Here is a 23,475-nt window from a genome sequence, read left to right as displayed (position 1 = left end):
GGTAGTTACAGTCTTGTCCCATCGCTGCAACTCCCGTATGGACTCAGGAGAGGCGAAGGTCGAGAGCCATGCATCCTCCGAAACATGACCCCGCAAAGCCGCACTGCTTCTTGACACATGCTCGCTTAACCCGGAAACCAATCGCACCAATGTGTCAGAGGAAACACCGTACAGCTGGTGACCGAAGTCAGCGTGCATGCGCCCGGCCGCCACAAGGACTTGGTAGAGCGCTGTAGTGTATTAAGAATTATGACTTTGCTAATGTTTTCAAGTGGAACCTGAGAGGATGTTTATTCAGTTTCAGAGGGAGTTGTTTTAGAGTGACGCCCCATAGAACAGAGGGAGTGTGTGTTGGAGACAGGGGATTGGACAGTAGAGGGAGCCACCCATATTTTGGGGAATATTATAAGTACTGGGTTTGAACAAAGAACATTAGAGCAGACATATTCTTTTGGGACTCTGCTCTCCGGATGCTCTAGACATCTGTAAACTTATGCTGAAATCTTGTGATATGAATAAAACTTATGATCAAAGCTCAGTATAAGCGGACTCCTTTGTTACAGCATAATTAGCAACATTGACTCGACACTACAACACGATGGGACAAGGACATCCCAGCCGGCCAAAATCTCCCTTAACCCGGACGACGCTGGGCCAATTGTGCACCGACTCATGGGTCTCCCGGTCGCGGCCGGCTGTGACACAGCCCGGGATTAAACCCGGATCTGTAGTGACGCCTCTTGGACTGCGATGCTGTGCCTTAGACCACTGCGCCACTCGGAAGGCCATGGCTGACTTGCTTAAACAAATGTGGTTTCTACTGACAATTGAGATGTACAAACTATGGCATAAGGGGATGACGAGCGGATAAGAGGCAATCCGTAATTTCGATTAAGACATTAACAAGCGAGCTAGGACGGATGTAGTCAATGTAACGATTTGTTCAGCACTTTTGAAATGTACGGCGACAGAATTCAGAACATGGGCCATTCTTACAGCAATCTCCTTGTACACCAAGTCAGAACTGTAGGATAAATAAATGGGGCATATAAGCAGACAATGAAAGCTCTTACAATATTCGATGATGAGATTTCTCTAAAACAGGCTATAGGCTAAATGTGCACAACCAAGTCAGAACAGTAGGCTAAGTTATGAGGTGAAAAGGGAGCAAATTATTAGGGTGAAGCACATGGGCTACAAACAGCTTACTACACAGCATACACTTAGTACTACTTTCTTAGCTACAGTATACATATCTCCCTGGCATATTACATCATTTATGCAGCAGCATACAATACATTTTAGGACTCACCTTGTTGTGCTGTGCTCACTTGAACAGGAAGGTGGGGCGGCGGTCCTTCTTGTCGGCTCTAGAAAGAGGCCCGAAATCCCGACTTGGAATTCAGAGTTGGATGACCGTTCAAAATTATTTTTTGTATTTTATTTTCAATACATTTGCAAATATTATGGATGACAAAAAAACATATATTTAATCCATTTTGAATTCAGGCTGTAAGACAACAAAATATGGAAAAAGTCAAGGAGTATGAATACTTTCTGAAGGCACAAAATACAAGGAATCTTTTACTAGCAACGGTCATCAAAATTGTTGAAAGGTTTTAAAGACAATTCTAATAAATGGAACAGTTAGGCAATGGATGAAGATATATTTTGTGTTAAAAATAAAGAAAATGATGTGTGCCTCGTTTGCATATATTAATAAATTAACATAAAGGGGTATAACAGGACTTTAACCACCAAACACTTGTCACGATCGTTATAAACAGCGGACCAAGGCGCAGCGTGATATGCGTACATCTTTTATTAAGTACACACACGAACAAAACAACAAACCAAACGATACGTGAAGTCCTAGATAAATACACCAAAACAAACCTTGCGGAACAAGATCCCACAAATAACTAATGCCAACAGGCTGCCTAAGTATGGTTCCCAATCAGAGACAACGAGAATCAGCTGCCTCTGATTGGGAACCACCCTGGCCAACATAGAAAACACGAACTAGAACAAAACATAGAAAATCACACATAGAAAATCCACACCCTCGCTTTTATTTCAGCGCATCTAATTTGTTGACAATTCAACTGTATTAAATTATACCATTTAAAATTTCACAAAAAGTGAACACCAATCAAAATGTATGTATCTTTCTTTTTTTTCTTGTGATGTAATTGTCGAGCTTTAGCGTTCTTATAGATTGAACAGAAAGCCAATGTATTTCATTTAGCCCATTTCAGCCATTACCAGGGTGTGTTTGACAGGTCATTACAAACATTTCTGTGGTCGTAACGTTAACAGGAAAAAACAACAGGCACAAGCAAGAGTATGAAATAGTCGCAGAAGTAAAATGAAAGCAATCAATCCATCAAGATTTAAGTGACAAGTGCATTTTGCACCATTCAAACACAGGAAATAGTTGGTAATAGATTACAGAAAGGAAGGAGGATGCAAGTGTATGGTGCAAGAAAATGAGGGAGGATGGGAGAGGGAAAAAGCAGGTGAATTAAGTTATTGGAGTTTGCTGAGAGGAAGGTAGAGGAGGATAGAATGAAAAGGGAGACAGAGGGCAGGGAAAGAAAGCGAGAGAGGAGGGGAAAAGGAAAAAGGGCCATGGAGTTTGCTGAGGAGAGGAGGAAGGAAAGAGAAGAGAACAGAGAAAGAAAGACAGATGAATAGTGCAATAGGAGGGAAGAGGGGGAGAGGGGTAAAAAGGAGATTATGTGAAAGGTATAAAAGGTCATCACTTAATAGGGAGAAGGAGAGGAAGAACATACAGTGCATTCGGAAAGTATTCAGACCCCTGAAGTTTTTCCACATTTTGTTACGTTACAGCCTTATTCTAAAATGTATTAAATAGCTTTTTTCCCCTCATCAATCTCCCCTCAAATGACTTGTCACGATCGTCAGGGAGAGACCAATGCGCAGCGTTGAAGGTGAACATATTTAATTAATTAATGATCACACGATCAAAACAACAGACGATAACGTGATGTCTACGGTTTAACACAAACCAAATAAGAACAAGAAACCACAAACACAAAGTGAAAGACAGACAGTTAAATATGGCTCCCAATCAGAGACAACCAGCTGACACTCGTTGCCTCTGATTGGGAGTCACTCAGGCCAACATAGAAATACAAACATAGAATTACACACCCTGGCTCAACATAACAGTGTCCCCAGAGCCAGGGCGTGACAGTACCCCCCCCTAAAGGCGCGGACTCCGACCGCGCCAACTAAATACCACAGGGGAGGGACCGGGTGGGCACTCCGCCTTGGCGGCGGATCCGGCTCCGGGCCTGATCCCCACTCCCTCTCCAACCCCCCAAAGTACCCCTGGTCCGGTCTGGCCCCGCTGGCCGGAGCTGGACTGCACACTGATGGAGCGGATTGCTCTAGCTCCGGCGTAACGCATCTGACCGTTGCCGGACCAGGCACCAGTGGAACAGGCACGGGCCGTGCCGGACCGACGACGCACACCACTGGCTTGGTGTGGGGAGCAGGCACGGGCCGTGCTGGACTGACAACGCACAGCACTGGCTTGGTGTGGGGAGCAGGAGCGGGCCGGACAGGGCTGACGATACGCACCACAGACTTGGTGCGGGGAGCAGGAATGGGCCGGACTGGGCTGGCGACGCGCACCACAGACTTGGTGCGGAGAGCAGGAACGGGCCGGACAGGGCTGACGAAACGCACCACAGACTTGGTGCGGGAAGCAGGAATGGGCCGAGCCGGGCTGACGAAGCGCACCACTGACTTGGTGCGGGGAGCAGGAACGGACCGAGCCGGGCTGACGAAGCGCACCACTGACTTGGTGCGGGGAGCAGGAACGGGCCGAGCCGGGCTGACGAAGCGCACCACTGACTTGGTGCGGGGAGCAGGAACGGGCCGAGCCGGGCTGACGAAGCGCACCACTGACTTGGTGCGGGGAGCAGGAACAGACCGGACCGTACTGGGGACACACACCACTGGCCCTACATCGGGATCTGGAACGGGCCGGACCGGACTGGTAACACACCCCAGTACCTCTCGCCGTGCCTCTCCACCTTCCATCCCCTCTTCGACCAGTGGCCCCCGTAACCTGGCGGCCTCCTCTGCCAACCCGCTGGACCGCTCTATCGCGGCCTCCTGCTGCCCCGACGTCGTGAGCCCCCCCCTAAAAAATTTCTGGGGGTCTCTCCACCCCGTGGGCCAGGCCTCTATCGTTCTCGCCCAACTCTCGCTCTTCTGTCTCCAACTCCCGCTATTCAGCTCCTCAATGGGCTTGACCCAGTCGAAGCTCTTCCTCAACTGTTCCCAAGTCCACCCTCTCTGCTCCTCACTTGGCTTGACCCAGTCGAGGTTGCCACGGAGATCTGCTAGCGATGGCTCCTGGACACGCTGCTTGGTCCGGTTTTGGTGGTTTCTTCTGTCACGATCGTCAGGGAGAGACCAATGCGCAGCGTTGAAGGTGAACATATTTAATTAATTAATGATCACACGATCAAAACAACAGACGATAACGTGATGTCTACGGTTTAACACAAACCAAATAAGAACAAGAAACCACAAACACAAAGTGAAAGACAGACAGTTAAATATGGCTCCCAATCAGAGACAACCAGCTGACACTCGTTGCCTCTGATTGGGAGTCACTCAGGCCAACATAGAAATACAAACATAGAATTACACACCCTGGCTCAACATAACAGTGTCCCCAGAGCCAGGGCGTGACATGACTGCCTCGCCTGGTTCACCAACTACTTCTCAGATAGAGTTCAATGTGTCAAATCGGAGGGCCTGTTGTCTGGACCTATGGCAGTCTCTATGGGGGTGCCACAGGGTTCAATTCTTGGGCCGACTCTTTTCTCTGTGTATATCAATGACATCGCTCTTGCTGCTGGTGACTCTCAGATCCACCTCTACACAGACGACACCATTTTGTATACATCTGGCCCTTCATTGGACACTGTGTTAACAAACCTCCAAACGAGCTTCAATGCCATACAACACTCCTTCAGTAGCCTCCAACTGCTCTTAAACACTAGTAAAATGAAATGCACCCGCCCACCCGACTAGAATGACTACTCTGGACGGGTCTGACCTAGAGTATGTGGACAACTACAAATATCTAGGTGTCTGGTTAGACTGTAAACTCTCCTTCCAGACTCACATTAAGAATCTCCAATCCAAAGTTAAATCTAGAATCGGTTTCCTATTTCGCAACAAAGCCTCCTTCACTCATGCTGCCAAACATGCCCTCGTAAAACTGACTATCCTACCGATCCTTGACTTCGGCGATGTCATTTACAAAATAGCCTCCAACACTCTACTCAGCAAATTGGATGTAGTCTATCACAGTGCCATCCGTTTTGTCTCCAAAGCCCCATATAATACCCACCACTGTGACCTGTACGCTCTTGTTGGCTGGTCCTCACTACATATTCGTCGCCAAACCCACTGGCTCCAGGCCATCTATAAATCACTGCTAGGCAAATCCCCGCCTTATCTTAGCTCATTGGTCACCATAGCAACACCCACCCGTAGTCTGCGCTCCAGCAGGTATATCTCACTGGTCATCCCCAAAGCCAACACCTCCTTTGGCCGCAATTCCTTCCAGTTCTCTGCTGCCAATGACTGGAACAAATTGCAAAAATCTCTGAAGCTGGAGACTCTTATCTCCCTCACTAACTTTAAGCATCAGTTGTCAGAGCACCTTACCGATCACTGCACCTGTACACAGCCCATCTGAAATTAGCCCGCCCAACTACCTCATCCCTATATTGTTATTTATTTTGCTCATTTGTACCCCAGTATCTCTATTTGCACATCATCTCTTGCACATCTATCATTCCAGTGTTAATACTAATTGTAATTATTTTGCACTATAGCCTATTTATTGCTGGTTTTCCTGGTTAAATAAAGGTGAAATAAAAAAATAAAAACATGTTTTCACATTGTCCTTATGGGGTATTGTGTTCAGGCCAGTGACACAAAATCTCAATTTAATCCATTTTAAATTCAGGCTATAACCCAACAAAATATGGAAAAAGTCGAGGGGTATGAATACTTTCTGAAGGCACTGTATGACTCAATACAATTTTTTGTAATTCAACTATGTTGGTAATCCAATAGGCCTGCCATAAAATACACTCAAACACCATTGTCTGAATTTAGAAAAGGCAGAAGACTGATTTTCATGGCAACACCAAGCACTCCAAGTCACGAGCATCTTTGAGGCAACTCTGAGGCGCCAATGAAAGGAAAGTGAACCCTGGACACCTTTCCCGAGCTCTACAACTTGCGGTATACCAACTGTGGGTATAACTTGTGCCTCCAGGATTGGGATCTTACAGTATACTGAACAAAAATATAAACACAACATGTAAAGTGTTGGTCCCATGTTTCATGAGCTGAAATAAAATAACCCAGACATTTTCCATATGCACAAAACGTATTTCTGTCGAATTTTGTGCACACATTTGTTTACATCCCTGTTAGTGAGCATTTCTTCTTTGCCAAGATAATCCATCCACCTGACAGGTGTGGCTTATCAAGAAGCTGATTAAACAGCATGATCATCCGTGTGCTGGGGACAATAAAAGGCCACTCTAAAATGTAAAATGTTGTCACACAACACAATGCCACAGATGTCTCAAGTTTTTAAGGGAGCATAAAATTGACTGCAGGAATGTCCACCAGAGCTGTTGCCAAATAATTGAATGATCATTTCTCTACCATAAGCCGCCTCCAACGTCGTTTTAGAGAATTTGGCAGTATGTCCAACCGGCCTCACAACTGCAGACCACGTGCAACCACGCCAGCCCAGGACCTCCACATCCGGCTTCTTCACCTGCGGGATGGTCTGAGACAAGCCACCCAGAGAGCTGATGAAACTGTGGGTTTGCACAACTGAAGATTTTCTGCACAAACTGTCAGAAACCGTCTCAGGGAAGCTCATCTGCATGCTCATCGTTCTCACCAGGGTCTTGACCTGACTTCAGTTCGGCATCGCAACCGACTTCAGTGGGCAAATGCTCACCTTCGATGGCCACTGGCACGCTGGAGAAGTGTGCTCTTCACGGATTAATCCTGGTTTCAACTGTATCGGGCAGATGGCGTTGTGTGGGCGAGTGGTTTGCTGGTGTCAACGGCCCATGGTGGCGGTGGGGTTATGGTATGGGCAGGCATAAGCTAAGGACAACGAACACAATTGTATTTTATCGATGGCAATTTAAGATACCGTGACGAGATCCTGAGGCCCATTGCTGTGCCATTAATCTGCTGTCATCAGCTCATGTTTCAGCATAATAATGCACTGCCCCATGTGGCAAGGATCTGTACACAATTCCTGGAAGCTGAAAATGTCCCAGTTCTTCCTTGGCCTTCTTACTTACCAGACATGTCACCCATATAGCATGTTTGGGATGCTCTGGATCGACATGTACGACAGTGTGTTCCAGTTCCCACCAATATCCAGCAACTTTACACAGCCAAGGATGGAAAACATTCCACAGGCCACAATCAACAGCCTGATCAACTCTATGCGAAGGAGATGTGTCGCGCTGCATGAGGCAAATAGAGGTCACACTAGATAATGACTGGTTTTCTGATCCATACCCCTACCTTTTTTTAGGATATCTGTGACCAACAGATGCATATCTGTATTCCCAGTCATGTGAAATCCATAGATTAGGGCCTAATGAATTTATTTAAATTGACTGATTTCCTTTTATGAACTGTATCTTTGAAAATGTTGCATGTTGCGTTTATATTTTCGTTCAGTGTATATACATGTGATTAAACCCCCATTTAATGATATTGTGGCTGCCATTTTGGATTTGGGACTTAGAGCAGAGGATTTGGAGCAGAGGAGGCTGGTGGGAGGAGCTATAGGAGGATGGGCTCATTATAATGGCTGGTATGGAATAAATGTAACGGAGACAAATGTGGTTTCCATATGTTTGTTGTGTTTGATACCGTTCCATAGACTCCATTCCAGTCATTACAATGAGCCGGTCCTCCTATAGCTCCTCCCACCAGCCTCTTCTGACTTGAAGTGAAATCTAGGGGCGCCACCTAACGTAATTGCAAGAGGCTGACCACAGGGGCATCATTTCAGCTAAACCTAGCATATGGCAATGTGACAGGGATTTGACTTGGAAAGTTATTCATAGTTGATATTTCTGCCTATTGTATCTCTGTGTTTATAGGTCTATATTTCCAAGATGCATTAAGATATCCTAATGCTGTTTGTTTGTGTATGTAGGGCAGACAACTGACTACTTGTATTCCACATTTTTGCAATATCAGAGGTTGCAATACCATCTATCAACTTAACCACTGTTGCAGTAAAATATTATTTCACGACCATTGATTTCATAAATGTTAGACATTAGAGATGTGAAAAAACATGGTTGTGTTTTGTTCTACCTCAGGTAGGGGTGTCTCAGTGGAGGCTGCTGAGTTAATGTAAATAGTCCGGGTGGCCATTTGATTAATTGTTCAGCAGTTTTATAGCTTGGGGGTAGAAGCTGTTAAGGAGCCTTTTGGACCTAGATTTGGCGCTCCGGTACCTCTTGCCGTGCGGTAGCAGAGAGAACAGTCTATGACTTGGGCGACTGGAGTCTTTGACAATTTGGCAGCGCCATTGAGGCTATCTCCATTTTAAAGTAGTACATTTTCTTCTTCTTCATTGGCTTATTGCTCCCAACTCATAGCAATCCCCACCCAGTTGACTATTTTAAAATGGTGGAAGCCCTCAATGGCAACGTCCATGCTAAAACAGGTTATATCCATGATGAGTCCTCGATCTGTCTTTATGAAAATAGTCACAACTCCAATATAACTTTTTTTTTCTCAAAGTTGCCGAATTGTGCATTCCTAAGAATATAACCATTGCGAAACTTCTATTCAATCAAATAATCCTCACGTAGCAAATTAGCAATACATTTGTTGGGAGACCAAATTGACACTTTCTCATAGAGTGGTGAGGAGGAGGGGTCTACTGTGTCTGGAAGCGACTTCACCATTAATTTTCTGGATTCAGGTTCATTCAAACATCATTTTAAGCTTTGTTTTACTATTGACAGTTACAGCTGATTTCGGGATTGTATATCGATTCGCTCTCCTTAAATACAGTATTTGTCATCTGATGTATTCGTTTCAGTCTCTGAATTGTTTAATCAAACATTTCGCCCCCAGCTCCTGATATCAGGGCATAAAAACGACAATCTGTGTCCTCAATTAGCCTAGTGTACATGTGTGCCCAGCTATATCCGGTCTCGAGCATGTTTTCCTCTGTTTTCCCTGGCTAAACTAGCTGGCTAGCTGAGCTATGCTAGTTTTCGTCCTCATTGCCAAACTTCATATATATTGCACCCTCAACTTGAAAATGTAAAAAAAAAAATATCTGGAAAGAAACTTGAAAATTATTTATTGTTTTGTTGAATAGTCACTACTGGTTCGAGCTATCTGTCGTGTCATAAGACAACGGTGGAGAAGGATATCATTGCTACTTAACGCGAATCCCAATTAAGTTTTGAGATCCATCGGCGTCATTGGCGTAGGGTTAGCTGGACGTTTATGACTGGTCTTGAAACTGTGACAATGGGCATCCTCTCCAGCTTGGCTCGATGGGATATAGTCCTGTGTGGCTCAGTTGGTAGAGCATGGCACTTGCAAAGCCAGGGTTGTGGATTTGATTCCCACGGGGGACCAGTACGAATGAAAATGTATGCACTCACTACTGAAGTCGCTCTGGATAAGAGTGGCTGCAAAATATGTAAATGTATACAGTATGTAGTGATTATGCCAACACAGCCAGATATGTACACAGTCCTGTACGCTTAACCTTTTTAAAACGTATTTGTTGATTAAAATTGACTTTATTAGTATAATGAGCACTCCAGGAATGTCACAAGTTAATTGACTTGAGAAAACTCGAGAAAATAGCAACTCTACAGAGCGCCAACGGCTAGCACAATGAATTACTAAATTACTTCCAGACAGGAAGGGTCCACGGATCTTCTCCTCCTCGCCATAAAAAAATCCTCACTTTATGGCCGTGTTTCCGTGGACAGATTTTGGGCTGAATAAAACCTCGAATTTAGCCTCTTCCTCTCTGGTTAAAACCACCTCTTCCGAACGAATTTATCGAAAGCGCTGTAGTGCACATAGTCGATTTAAACAGTATTTCAGTGCGTTTGTCACCATTGCAAGCGCCATGCTCTACAAACTGGGCCACACGGGGCGTTCCCTACACGTTAGGGAACGCCTTCTCTGTGAAGTGCACATGTGCAATAACTAAATTCGCTCTTCCACTTCTTGTGAACAAAGCAAATTTTTTTAACCTTTGGCAAAGGGTCATGTCTACAAAACTTAGTGCACTCTGTTCGTAACAGATTTTAGTTTTGGGAACAGAAAACGATTGAGATCGGGCTTTTCTTCGATGAGAAAATCAGCAGAATGTCAGCCCAGTTCCATCTCGCTCCATCTTTTCCCACTGCTGGCTACTGGGCTTCCTCTCCTCACCATATTTGGTGGGGAGTGGAAGTTACAACCAGATGCTTCAGATGTATACATCAGGTGAAACATCTGTCTCCTTGATGCAACGAGAAACACTCTTTTCATGCCACTTCTTCGAAGCAGGTTATGAGAGCTTACGCAGCAGGTTAGGATTATTAACGTAGCAGGTTAAGAGACTGAGGTTAAGGTTGGGAACAGGGTTAGGGTTAGCAAAAATGATCTACTAACCTGCTACACAAATCACTTCGTATCGAAGTGGCATGAAAAGAGTGTCCCATGATCATGATGGAACCAAATATTTTTTTATAACTAACCCAAGATAGACCACAGACTGTCATTTCCAATGGGAGCAAATTAATCATAGTGTGCAGAACAGGCAAGGAGGTGGGCAGAGCCAAGCACGAGCTAGCGAGATCCTATTGGTGTGTTTTAGCATGTAGTTGCATATTTCCATTAGGGAACGCCGCTCTTTGAAGTGTGCGTGTGCAATTACTCAAGGTCCTTCTAAACAACAAATTTTTTTTAAGCATTGGAAAAGGGTTGAGAATACAAAACTTTGTCCACTCTGTTCGTAACAGATTCTAGTTTTGGGAACAGAAAACTGTATTGAGATGAAATACACTGCTCAAAAAAATAAAGGGAACACTTAAACAACACAATGTAACTCCAAGTCAATCACACTTCTGTGAAATCAAACTGTCCACTTAGGAAGCAACACTGATTGACAATACATTTCACATGCTGTTGTGCAAATGGAATAGACAACAGGTGGAAATTATAGGCAATTAGCAAGACACCCCCAATAAAGAAGTGGTTCTGCAGGTGGTGACCACAGACCACTTCTCAGTTCCTATGCTTCCTGGCTGATGTTTTGGTCACTTTTGAATGCTGGCGGTGCTTTCACTCTAGTGGTAGCATGAGACGGAGTCTACAACCCACACAAGTGGCTCAGGTAGTGCAGCTTATCCAGGATGGCACATCAATGCGAGCTGTGGCAAGAAGGTTTGCTGTGTCTGTCAGCGTAGTGTCCAGAGCATGGAGGCGCTACCAGGAGACAGGCCAGTACATCAGGAGACGTGGATGAGGCTGTAGGAGGGCAACAACCCAGCAGCAGGACCGCTACCTTCGCCTTTGTGCAAGGAGGAGCAGGAGGAGCACTGCCAGAGCCCTGCAAAATGACCTCCAGCAGGCCACAAATGTGCATGTCTGCTCAAACGGTCAGAAACAGACTCCATGAGGGTGGTATGAGGGCCCGACGTCCACAGGTGGGGGTTGTGCTTACAGCCCAACACCGTGCAGGACGTGTGCAGGATGTTTGGCATTTGCCAGAGAACACCAAGATTGGCAAATTCGCCACTGGCGCCCTGTGCTCTTCACAGACAAAAGCAGGTTCACACTGAGCACATGTGACAGACGTGACAGAGTCTGGAGACGCCGTGGAGAACGTTCTGCTGCCTGCAACATCCTCCAGCATGACTGGTTTGGCGGTGGGTCAGTCATGGTGTGGGGTGGCATTTCTTTGGGGGGCCGCACAGCCCTCCATGTGCTCGCCAGAGGTAGCCTGACTGCCATTAGGTACCAAGATGAGATCCTCAGACCCCTTGTGAGACCATATGCTGGTGCGGTTGGCCCTGGGTTCCTCCTAATGCAAGACAATGCTAGACCTCATGTGGCTGGAGTGTGTCAGCAGTTCCTGCAAGAGGAAGGCATTGATACTATGGACTGGCCCGCCCATTCCCCAGACCTGAATCCAATTGAGCACATCTGGGACATCATGTCTCGCTCCATCCACCAACGCTACGTTGCACCACAGACTGTCCAGGAGTTGGCGGATGCTTTAGTCTAGGTCTGGGACGAGATCCCTCAGGAGACCATCCGCCACCTCATCAGGAGCATGCCCAGGCGTTGTAGGGAGGTCATCTCTCTGTGGATGACTTCGTCAACCACTTTGAAAAGAAGGTTGACGACATCCGATCCTCGTTTGTTAAGTCTAATGACACTGCTGGTCCTGCTCACACTGCCCTACCCTATGCTTTGACTTCTTTCTCCCCTCTCTCTCCAGATAAAATCCTGCGACCTGTGACTGCAGGCCGCCCAACAACCTGCCCGCTTGACCCCATCCCCTCCTCCCTTCTCCAGACCATCTCCGGTGACCTTCTCCCCTACCTCACCTCGCTGATCAACTCATCCTTGACCGCTGGCCATGTCCCTTCCGTCTTCAAGAGAGCGAGAGTTGCTCCCCTTCTCAAAAAACCAACACTCGACCCCACTGATGTCAACAACTACAGACCAGTATCCCTTCTTTCTTTTCTTTCCAAAACTATTGAGCGTGCCGTCTTTAGCCAACTCTCTTGCTATCTCTCTCAGAATGACCTTCTTGATCCAAACCAATCAGGTTTCAGGACTGGTCATTCAACTGAGACTGCTCTTCTCTGTGTCACGGAGACTCTCCGCACTGCTAAAGCTAACTCTCTCTCCTCTGCTCTTGTCCTTCTAGACCTGTCTGCTGCCTTTGATACTGTGAACCATCAGATCCTCCTCTCCACCCTCTCCGAGCTGGGCATCTCCGGCGCGGCTCACTCCTGGATTGCGTCCTACCTGACCGGTCGCTCCTACCAAGTGGCGTGGCGAGAAGCTGTCTCCGCACCACGTGCTCTCACCACTGGTGTCCCCCAGGGCTCAGTTCTAGGCCCTCTCCTTTTCTCCCTATACACCAAGTCACTTGGCTCTGTCATATCCTCACATGGCCTTTCCTATCATTGCTACGCTGACGATACACAACTAATCTTCTCCTTTCCCCCTTCTGATAACCAGGTGGCGAATCGCATCTCTGCATGTCTGGCAGACATATCAGTATGGATGACGGATCACCACCTCAAGCTGAACCCTGGCAAGACGGAGCTGCTCTTCCTCCCGGGGAAGAACTGCCCGTTCCATGATCTCGCCATCACGGTTGACAACTCCGCTGTGTCCTCCTCCCAGAGTGCGAAGAGCCTAGGCGTGACCCTGGACAACACCCTGTCGTTCTCCGCCAACATCAAGGCGGTGACCCGCTCCTGCAGGTTCATGCTCTACAACATTCGGAGAGTACGACCCTGCCTTACACAGGAAGCGGCACAGGTCCTAATCCAGGCATTTGTCATCTCCCGTCTGGACTACTGCAACTCACTGTTGGCTGGCCTCCCTGCCTGTGCCATTAAACCCCTACAACTCATCCAGAATGCCGCAGCCCGTCTGGTGTTCAACCTTCCCAAGTTCTCTCACGTCACCCCCCTCCTCCGCACACTCCACTGGCTTCCAGTTGAAGCTCGCATCCGCTACAAGACCATGGTGCTTGCCTATGGAGCAGTGAGGGGAACGGCACCTCTGTACCTTCAGGCTCTGATCAGTCCCTACACCCAAACGAGGGCATTGCGTTCATCCACCTCTGGCCTGCTGGCTCCCCTTCCTCTGCGGAAGCATAGCTCCCGCTCAGCCCAGTCAAAACTGTTCGCTGCTCTGGCACCCCAATGGTGGAACAAGCTCCCTCACGACGCCAGGACAGCGGAGTCACTCACCACCTTCCGGAGACATTTGAAACCCCACCTCTTTAAGGAATACCTGGGATAGGATAAAGTAATCCTTCTAACCCCCCCCCCCCCCCCCCCCCCCCAAATTGTAAAGTGGTTATCCCACTGGCTATAGGGTGAACGCACCAATTTGTGAGTCGCTCTGGCTAAGAGCGTCTGCTAAATGACGTTAATGTGCCCTTGAGCAAGGCACTTAACCCTAATTGCTCCTGTAAGTCGCTCTGGATAAGAGCGTCTGCTAAATGACTAAAATGTAAATGTAAATGTAATACAGGCACGTGGAGGCCACACACACTACTGAGCCTCATTTTGACTTGTTTTAAGGACATTACATCAAAGTTGGATCAGCCTGTAGTGTGGTTTTCTACTTTAATTTTGAGGGTGACTCTAAATCCAGACCTCCATGGGTTGATACATTTGATTTCCATTGATAATTTTTGTGTGATTTTGTTGTCAGCACATTCAACTATGTAAAGAAAAAAGTATTTAATAAGATTATTTCATTCATTCAGATCTAGGATGTGTTGTTTAAGTGTTCCCTTAATTTTTTTGAGCAGTGTATTTAAATCGATGAGAAAATTAGCAAAATGTTGGCCAAAATCCATCTCGCTCCATCTTCTCCAACTGCCGGCCACTGGGCTTCCTCTCATCACCATATTTGATGGTGAGTGGAAACGTCAACCGGATGCTTCAGCTTTATACATCCGGTGACACATCTGGCTCATTGTTCTATCTGTGACGGAACCATCCAGTTACTGCGCAAAGACTACGCCCGTGAACTTTGAGCAACGTTAGCAGCTAGCGTTATTCTTGACCACTGAAACAGCCATTTCTGAAAAAGGTAAGACGAGCAAGTTTTACAGTACTATAAAAACAGGCTGATATGTGCCTCTGTAGTTAGCTAACGTTGGCAAGCAACTGCTCCTCACGACGCAGCAGGACGTAAACACTGGACGCTTCGGTCGGGGCGTCGTAACGTGCTACGTTATTTCATCCCCACGACGTAGCTCGCTAGCGTTGGCTTTCTGTGCGTGAACTGTGAAGCTGAACTTACAGCCTGTAAAATGAAATGTTACAATGTATGGTTCCGCTAACTTTGAAATATCCAGCTAGCGCGGCATAGTACAAAAAGTATCTGTATGCCTTGTTTGGGCCTGGCTTGACATGCTAAACACCTAGCCACCCACCCAACTAGCTAGCTCAATAGCGTTGATTCCAAATGTCTTAGCTTGTAAACATTCATCACCAACTACCTAGTAGGCATGTGCATATTTTCCTTTCAAGACTATTCTAGATACTTTTGTGTGTATATATATATATATAACGTTCGTGTAGATCACCATGCTCAATGCCTCAACCCCATCGAACACCTTTTGGGATGAATTTGAACGCCGACTGTGAGCCAGGCCTAAATCGCCCAACATCAGTGCCTACCTCACTAATGCTCGTGGCTGAATGGAAGCAAGTCCCCGCAGCAATGTTCCAACATCTAGTGTAAAGCCTTCCCAGAAGATTGGAAGCTACTGATGTTGGGCGATTAGGCCTGACTCGCAGTCGACGTTCCAATTCATCCCAAAGGTGTTCGATGGGGTTGAGGTCAGGGCTCTGTGCAGGCCAGTCATGTTCTTCCACACCGATCTCGACAAACCATTTCTGTATGGACCTCAGTTTGTGCACGAGGGCATTGACATGCTGAAACAGGAAAGGGCCTTCCCCAAACTGTTGCCACAAAGTTGGAAGCACAGAATCGTCTAGAATGTCATTGTATGCTGTAGTGTTAAATGGCATCTTATGACAGTGCCACGTTGAAAGTCACTGAGCTCTTCAGTACGGGCCATTCTACTGCAAATGTTTGTCTATGGAGATTGCATGGCTGTGTGCTCGATTTTTATACACCTGTCAGCAATGGGTGTAGCTGAAATAGCAGAATCCACTCATTTGAAGCGGTGTCCACATACTTTTGTGTACGTGTGTACAGTGCATTCGGATAGTATTCACACCCCTTCCCTTTTTCCACATTTTGTTACGTTACAGCCTTATTCAAAAAAAAAATAATTTGCACATGTATTAAATATAAAAAACTGAAATACCTTATTTACATAAGTATTCAGACCCTTTGCTATGAAACTCGAAATTGAGCTCAGGTGCATCCTGTTTCCATTTATCATCCTTGAGATGTTTCTACAACTTGATTGGAGTCCACCTGTGGTAAATTCAATTGATTTGACATGATTTGGAAAGGCACACACCTGTCTATATAAGGTCCCACAGTTGACAGTGCATGTCAGAGCAAAAACCAAGCCATGAGGTTGAAGGAATTGTCCATAGAGCTCTGAGACAGGATTGTGTCGCGGCACAGATCTGGGGAAGGGTACCAAAAAATGTCTGCAGCATTGAAGGTCCCCAAGAACACAGTGGCCTCCATCATTCTTAAATGGAAGAAGTTTGGAACCACCAAGACCCTTCCTAGAGCTAGCCGCCCAGCCAAACTGAGCAATCGTGGAAGAAGGGCCTTGGTCAGGGAGGTGACCAAGAACCCGATGGTCACTGACAGAGCTCCAGAGTTCCTCTGTGGAGATGGGAGAACCTTCCAGAAGGACAACCATCTCTGCAGCACTCCACCAATCAGGCCTTCATGGTAGAGTGGCCAGACGGAAGCCACTCTTCAATAAAAGGCACATGACCCCGCTTGGAGTTTGCCAAAAGGCACCTAAAAGAAACAAGATTCTCTGGTCTGATGAAACCAAGATTGAACTCTTTGGCCTGAATGCCAAGCGTCACGTCTGGAGGAAACCTGGCAATGTCCCTACGGTGAAGCATGGTGATGGCAGCATCATGCTGTGGGGAGGTTTTTCAGCGGCAGGGACTAGGAGACTAATCAGGATCAAGGGAAAGATGAATGGAGCAGAGTACAGAGAGATCCTTGATTTAAAAACCTGCTCCAGAGTGCTCAGGACCTCCGACTGGGGAGATGGTTCACCTTGCAACAGGACAATGACCCTAAGCACACAGCCAAGTGACGCTCCCCATCCAACCTGACAGAGCTTGAGAGGCTCTGCAGAGAAGAATGGGAGAAACTCCCCAAATATGGGTGTGCCAAGCTTGTAGTGTCATACCCAAGAAGACTCAAGGTTGTAATCGCTGGCAAAGGTGCTTCAACAAAGTAGAGTAAAGGGTCTGAATACTTATGTAAATGTGATTTTTTTGTTTGTTTTTATTTGCAAACAATTCTAAACCTGTTTATGTGGTATTGTGTGTAGATTTGATGAGGGGGGCGGGGGCAATTTAACCAATTTTAGAATAAGGCTGTAACATAACAATGTGGAAATAGTCAAGGGGTCTGATTTACTTTTCGACTGCACTGTATATTTGTGTGTGTGCAAAAATATAAATACAACGATTTAAAAAGATTTTACTGTGTTACAGTTCTTATGAGGAAATCAGTCGATTTTTAAATAAATTCATTAGGCCCTAATCTATGGATTTCACATGAATGGGAATACAGATATGCAACTGTTTGTCACAGAAACCTTTAAAAAACATGGGCCTGACAGTGGGCCTCAGGATCTCGTCACTGTATTTTTGTGCATTCAAATTGCCATAGATAAAATGCAATTGTGTTAGTTGTCCGTAGCTTATGCCTGCCCATACCATGGGGCACTCTCGCGACGCCATACACATGGTCTGCAGTTGTGAGGCCGGTTGGATGTACTGCCAAATTATCTAAAACGACGTTGGAGGCAGTTTATGGTAGAGAAATGAACATCAAATTCTCTGGCAACAGCTCTGGTGGACATTCCTGCAGTCAGCATGCCAATTGCACGCTCCCTCAACTTGACATCTGTGGCATTGTGGTGTGTGACAAAACTGCACATTTTAGTGGCCTTTCATTGTCCCCAGCACAATGTGCACCTGTGTAATGGACATGCTGTTGAATCAGCTTCTTGATATGCCACACCTGTCAGGTAGGTGGATTATCTCTGCAAATAATAAATGCCCACTAACAGGGATGTAAACAAATTTGTGCACAATATTTTAGAGAAGTAAGCTTTTTGTGCGTATGGAACATTTCTGGGATCTGTTATTTCAGCTCATGAAACATGGGACCAACACTTTACATGTTGCGTTTTTATACACTGCTCAAAAAAATAAAGGGAATACTAAAATAACACATCCTAGATCTGAATGAATGAAATAATCTTATTAAATACTTTTTTCTTTACATAGTTGAATGTGCTGACAACAAAATCACACAAAAATTATCAATGGAAATCAAATGTATCAACCCATGGAGGTCTGGATTTGGAGTCACCCTCAAAATTAAAGTGGAAAACCACACTACAGGCTGATCCAACTTTGATGTAATGTCCTTAAAACAAGTCAAAATGAGGCTCAGTAGTGTGTGTGGCCTCCATGTGCCTGTATGACCTCCCTACAACCCCTGGGCATGCTCCTGATGAGGTGGCGGATGGTCTCCTGAGGGATCTCCTCCCAGACATGGACTAAAGCATCCGCCAACTCCTGGACAGTCTGTGGTGCAACGTGGCGTTGGTGGATGGAGCGAGACATGATGTCCCAGATGTGCTCAATTGGATTCAGGTCTGGGGAACGGGAGGGCCAGTCCATAGCATCAATGCCTTCCTCTTGCAGGAACTGCTGACACACTCCAGTCAGATGAGGTCTAGCATTGTCTTGCATTAGGAGAAACCAAGGGCCAACCGCACCAGCATATGGTCTCACAAGGGGTCTGAGGATCTCATCTCGGTACCTAATGGCAGTCAGGCTACCTCTGGCGAGCACATGGAGGGCTGTGCGGCCCCCCAAAGAAATGCCACCCCACACCATGACTGACCCACCGCCAAACCGGTCATGCTGGAGGATGTTGCAGGCAGCAGAACATTCTCCACGGCGTCTCCAGACTCTGTCACGTCTGTCACATGTGCTCAGTGTGAACCTGCTTTCATCTGTGAAGAGCACAGGGTGCCAGTGGCGAATTTGCCAATCTTGGTGTTCTCTGGCAAATGCCAAACGTCCTGCAAGGTGTTGGGCTGTAAGCACAACCCCCACCTGTGGACGTCGGGCCCTCATACCACCCTCATGGAGTCTGTTTCTGACCGTTTGAGCAGACACATGTACATTTGTGGCCTACTGTAGGTCATTTTGCAGGGCTCTGGCAGTGCTCCTCCTTGCACAAAGACGGAGGTAGCAGTCCTGCTGCTGGGTTGTTGCCCTCCTACGGCCTCCTCCACGTCTCCTGATGTACTGGCCTGTCTCCTGGTAGCGCCTCCATGCTCTGGACACTACGCTGACAGACACAGCAAACCTTCTTGCCACAGCTCGCATTGATGTTCCATCCTGGATGAGCTGCACTACCTGAGCCACTTGTGTGGGTTGTAGACTCCGTCTCATGCTACCACTAGAGTGAAAGCACCGCCAGCATTCAAAAGTGACCAAAACATCAGCCAGGAAGCATAGGAACTGAGAAGTGGTCTGTGGTCACCACCTGCAAAACCAGTCCTTTATTGGGGGTGTCTTGCTAATTGCCTATAATTTCCACCTGTTGTCTATTCCATTTGCACGCCAACATGTGACATTTATTGTTACTTCCTAAGTGGACAGTTTGATTTCACAAAAGTGTGATTGACTTGGAGTTACATTGTGTTGTTTAAGTGTTCCCTTAATTTTTTTGAGCAGTGTATTTTTGTTCAACTGCATGCACGCCTGTTTGCAAAATGATGTGGAGATATGGGATCAGAACATTAGTGTTCTATTTCACACCGAGGCTTGGTGGTGATCTTGGTTGACTTTCTGTGTAATGAAAAGAAAATGTCTCCTTGCCTATGTAACATACATATTTGGGAAACTGAACGCAAGCATGCAGGTTAAATACAAAAACATTATACAGGTGAGTGACCGAATCAGTGGATTCAGAAGAAATAATGATTTCTTATTGGAGAGTCTTTCAAAAGCGAACCATGCCGTCTTCCCTCGGCTGTGCATGTTTCTAAAACAGTATCAGTAAGTGTCCCACACAAGTGATGACAGCTTTTTTTTTTTTTTGTCATTTTAGCAGACGCTCTTATCCAGAGCGACTTGCAGTTAGTGAGTGCATACATTATTATATATATATATATTTTTTTTTTCATACTGGCCCCCCGTGTGAATCGAACCCACAACCCTGGCGTCGCAAACGCCATGCTCTACCAACTGAGCTACATCCCTGCCGGCCATTCCCTCCCCTACCCTGGACGACGCTGGGCCAATTGTGCGCCGCCCCATGGGTCTCCCGGTCGCGGCCGGCTACGACAGAGCCTGGATTCGAACCAGGATCTCTAGGCGCACAGCCAGCACTGCGATACTCGGCGACTGCTCACCTCCAATTGGGACTTACTTCCCAATCCGTTGGACTGTGATCCTAGCTCAGTTGACATGCCGGTAAGCGAAATCGGACAGCTGATCGAGCTGTCATGTGACCGAATGCGTTCACTGGTCACTACTGACTCTAAGGGAATACCCTGCCGTCTCCCTCTGAGCATTAATGCCACGTTCAAGATAACAACATTATGTCAGACTAATTTGCAATTGACTCATATCCCCACATTAAAAGTATGTGATGGTGAGTTGAGAAGACAGAAATACTGTTAGAATGCATTTTCAGATATCAAAATCGGGTCGTGGGTTAGGGCTGTCATATCACGGTATTACACTTTTTTTTTTTGACTGACGGTATTCTATGTTTTGGAATAATAAAAGTTATAAATATGCCTTGAGTAGGGCGTGACTCTAGGGTGGCAACACATACATGTTAAGTGATTTCAATGTGTCTTTCTCCATTCTGATTGTTTAAATAATTTAAAGCATTGTCATCAATTTTGGCATTTCCTGCACTCATTTGAAGTCATTTCCACACTGCCACGTAGGGCTGCACAATATGGGCAAACAATCTAGGCCTTATGTTTAACAAAATGTTGCAATTGTGAATGACTTGTGATTTAGAGCAAACCACTTGGGTGAACTGCTGGAATCATGGAAAAATAATTCTATAGTTAGAATATAATAGTGGGCACTTTTTATTCAACAAATGAAAATGCCAGGGACTAGTTATTGTGACAAGGAAGGAACCAAAGTGTTGACAAGTGTTTCCTAGGGGACCCTACAATCTTTGGCTACATTGGATGGTTTCTCTAAGCTACTTCATGTAGCTAACATATATTTGCTTAGCCTTTTCCTTTGATTTAGAAGATACTGTTGCACAAAAAAACATGCAAATGTAGGTCTTCACCATCACTGGTATTATCAGGCTGTATAGCTAGTTACGTTTGCTCTGAGTTAGTATATTTATTAGCTAGCTAGTGATTAAAGGCTAAGAAGATTTAGGCCCAACATACTAAGAAAAGACGTGCTGCATTGACCATGCAGAGACTGAACGCAAGTGTCTCGTGGTCGGGACAACAAATGCGCTCATTGAGTGACAGGGTGCAGGGCTAGTTCTGTGTGGAAAGAGAGAGCGGAGAGAGATGACTCAAGTAGCGAAGTAAACTGTAAAAATGGACGCATTTATCACATAAAAAAAAACCAAACATTCAAATACCATTATAGAAGGTAAAATAAAAACCCAAACCGGTCCGTGCATCAATATTTGGCCCTATCGTGGGCCAAACATTTTTGGGTACCTCTGATGTAGGCACCTGAGCTGAGCCATAAGGGAAACTGGCCATTTACCACCACAATATCAGATAAGGGGGGCAATCTTTGCTTTTTGTGCCCCCACTTTTTATATGAAATCACAATCACCCACCAATTAATTTGCAGATTCAGTGTTTGAGCTATTAATGTGTCAATATTTATTTTCATAAATTAGCTATGACATAGCCAATGAATATACAATGAACAAAAATATAGACACAACATGTAAAGTGTTTGTCCCATATTTCATGAGCTGAAATAAAAGATCCCCAAAATGTTCTGGACCCACAAAAACCTTATTTCTCTCATTTTGTGCAGAAGTATGTTTACATCCCTGTTGGTGAGCATTTCTTCTTTGCCAAGATATGCCACAGCTGTCAGGTGGATGGATTATCAAGAAGCTGTTTTAAACAGCATGATCATTACACAGGTGCACCTTGTGATGGGGACAATAAAAGGCCACTCTAAAATGTGCAATTTTGTCACACAACACAATGCCACCGATGTTTTGAGGGAGCGTGCAATTGGCATGCTGACTGCAGGAAGGTCCACCAGAGCTGTTGCCCGAGAATTGAATGTTAATTTCTCTACTATAAGCCACCTCCAACGTCGTTTTAGAGAATTTGGCAGTATGTCCAACCAGCCTCACAACCACAGACCACATGTATGGCGTCGTGTGGGCGAGCGGTTTGCTGATGTCAACATTGTAAACAGAGTGCCCAATGGTGGGGTTATGGTATGGGCAGGCATAAGCTATGGACAACCAACACAATGGCATTTTATCGATGGCAATTTGAATGTACATAGATACCGTGACGATATCCTGAGGCCCATTGTGAGGCCCATTATTTTTAAAGGTATCTGTTACCAACATTAGGGCCTAATGAATTTATTTCAATTGACTGATTTCCTTGTGATCTGTAAATCTTTTAAATTGTTGCGTGTTGCATTTTAATGTTTTTGTTGTGTGTGTATGTATATGTGTGTTTGTGTGTATGTATATATATATATATATCTCAGTGAGGGGAAAAAAGTATTTGATCCCCTGCTGATTTTGTCATGACATGTCAAGACATGATCAGTCTAAAAAAAAATCTGTGGGGGGAGCTGAAGGTTCGAGTTGCCAAACGTCAGCCTCGAAACCTTTAATGACTTGGAGAAGTTCTGCAAAGAGGAGTGCGACAAAATCCCTCCTGAGATGTGTGCAAACCTGATGGCCAACTACAACAAACGTCTGACCTCTGATTGCCAACAAGGGTTTTGCCACCAAGTACTAAGTCATGTTTTGCAGAGGGGTCAAATACTTATTTCCCTCATTAAAATGCAAATCAATTTATAACATTTTTGACATGCGTTTTTCTGGATTTTTTTGTTGTTATTCTGTCTCTCACTGTTCAAATAAACCTACCATTAAAATTATAGACTGATCATTTCTTTGTCAGTGGGCAAACGTACAAAATCAGCAGGGGATCAAATACTTTTTCCCTCACTGTATGCAAGCCAATAAGTGTAAGGTGTGATCATCACCCTTCAACCTGTGGAATGAAATGTTGTTATTATTATTATTATTATATATATATATATATATATCACAACTTTTGGATTTCACCCCGTCAAATGGTTTAGACCAGGTGTCAAACTCGTTCCACGGTGGGCAGAGCGTCTGTAGGTTTTCACTCCCTTGTACTTGATT

General features: G+C 45.6%; 1 protein-coding gene across 2 annotated transcripts in view; it reads left to right on the top strand.

Moving 5' to 3' along the window:
• The first annotated feature begins 14,836 nt into the window (after positions 1-14,836).
• The window catches only part of LOC311149697 (glucocorticoid modulatory element-binding protein 2-like), a 28,458-nt gene continuing 19,819 nt past the window's right edge, over positions 14,837-23,475 (top strand). The window contains exon 1 of one of the 2 annotated variants that reach the window (XM_084186907.1): positions 14,837-14,937. The gene's annotated coding sequence lies outside the window, so the exon portion shown is untranslated. The remainder of the gene's footprint in view (positions 14,938-23,475) is intronic. The other variant, XM_084186906.1, reaches the window with a different exon arrangement.

Source organism: Coregonus lavaretus, assembly GCF_964263955.1.
Source record: "Coregonus lavaretus genome assembly, chromosome: 22".
NCBI classification, from domain to species: Eukaryota; Metazoa; Chordata; class Actinopteri; order Salmoniformes; family Salmonidae; genus Coregonus; species Coregonus lavaretus.
This window is presented reverse-complemented; position numbering and strand designations above follow the sequence as displayed.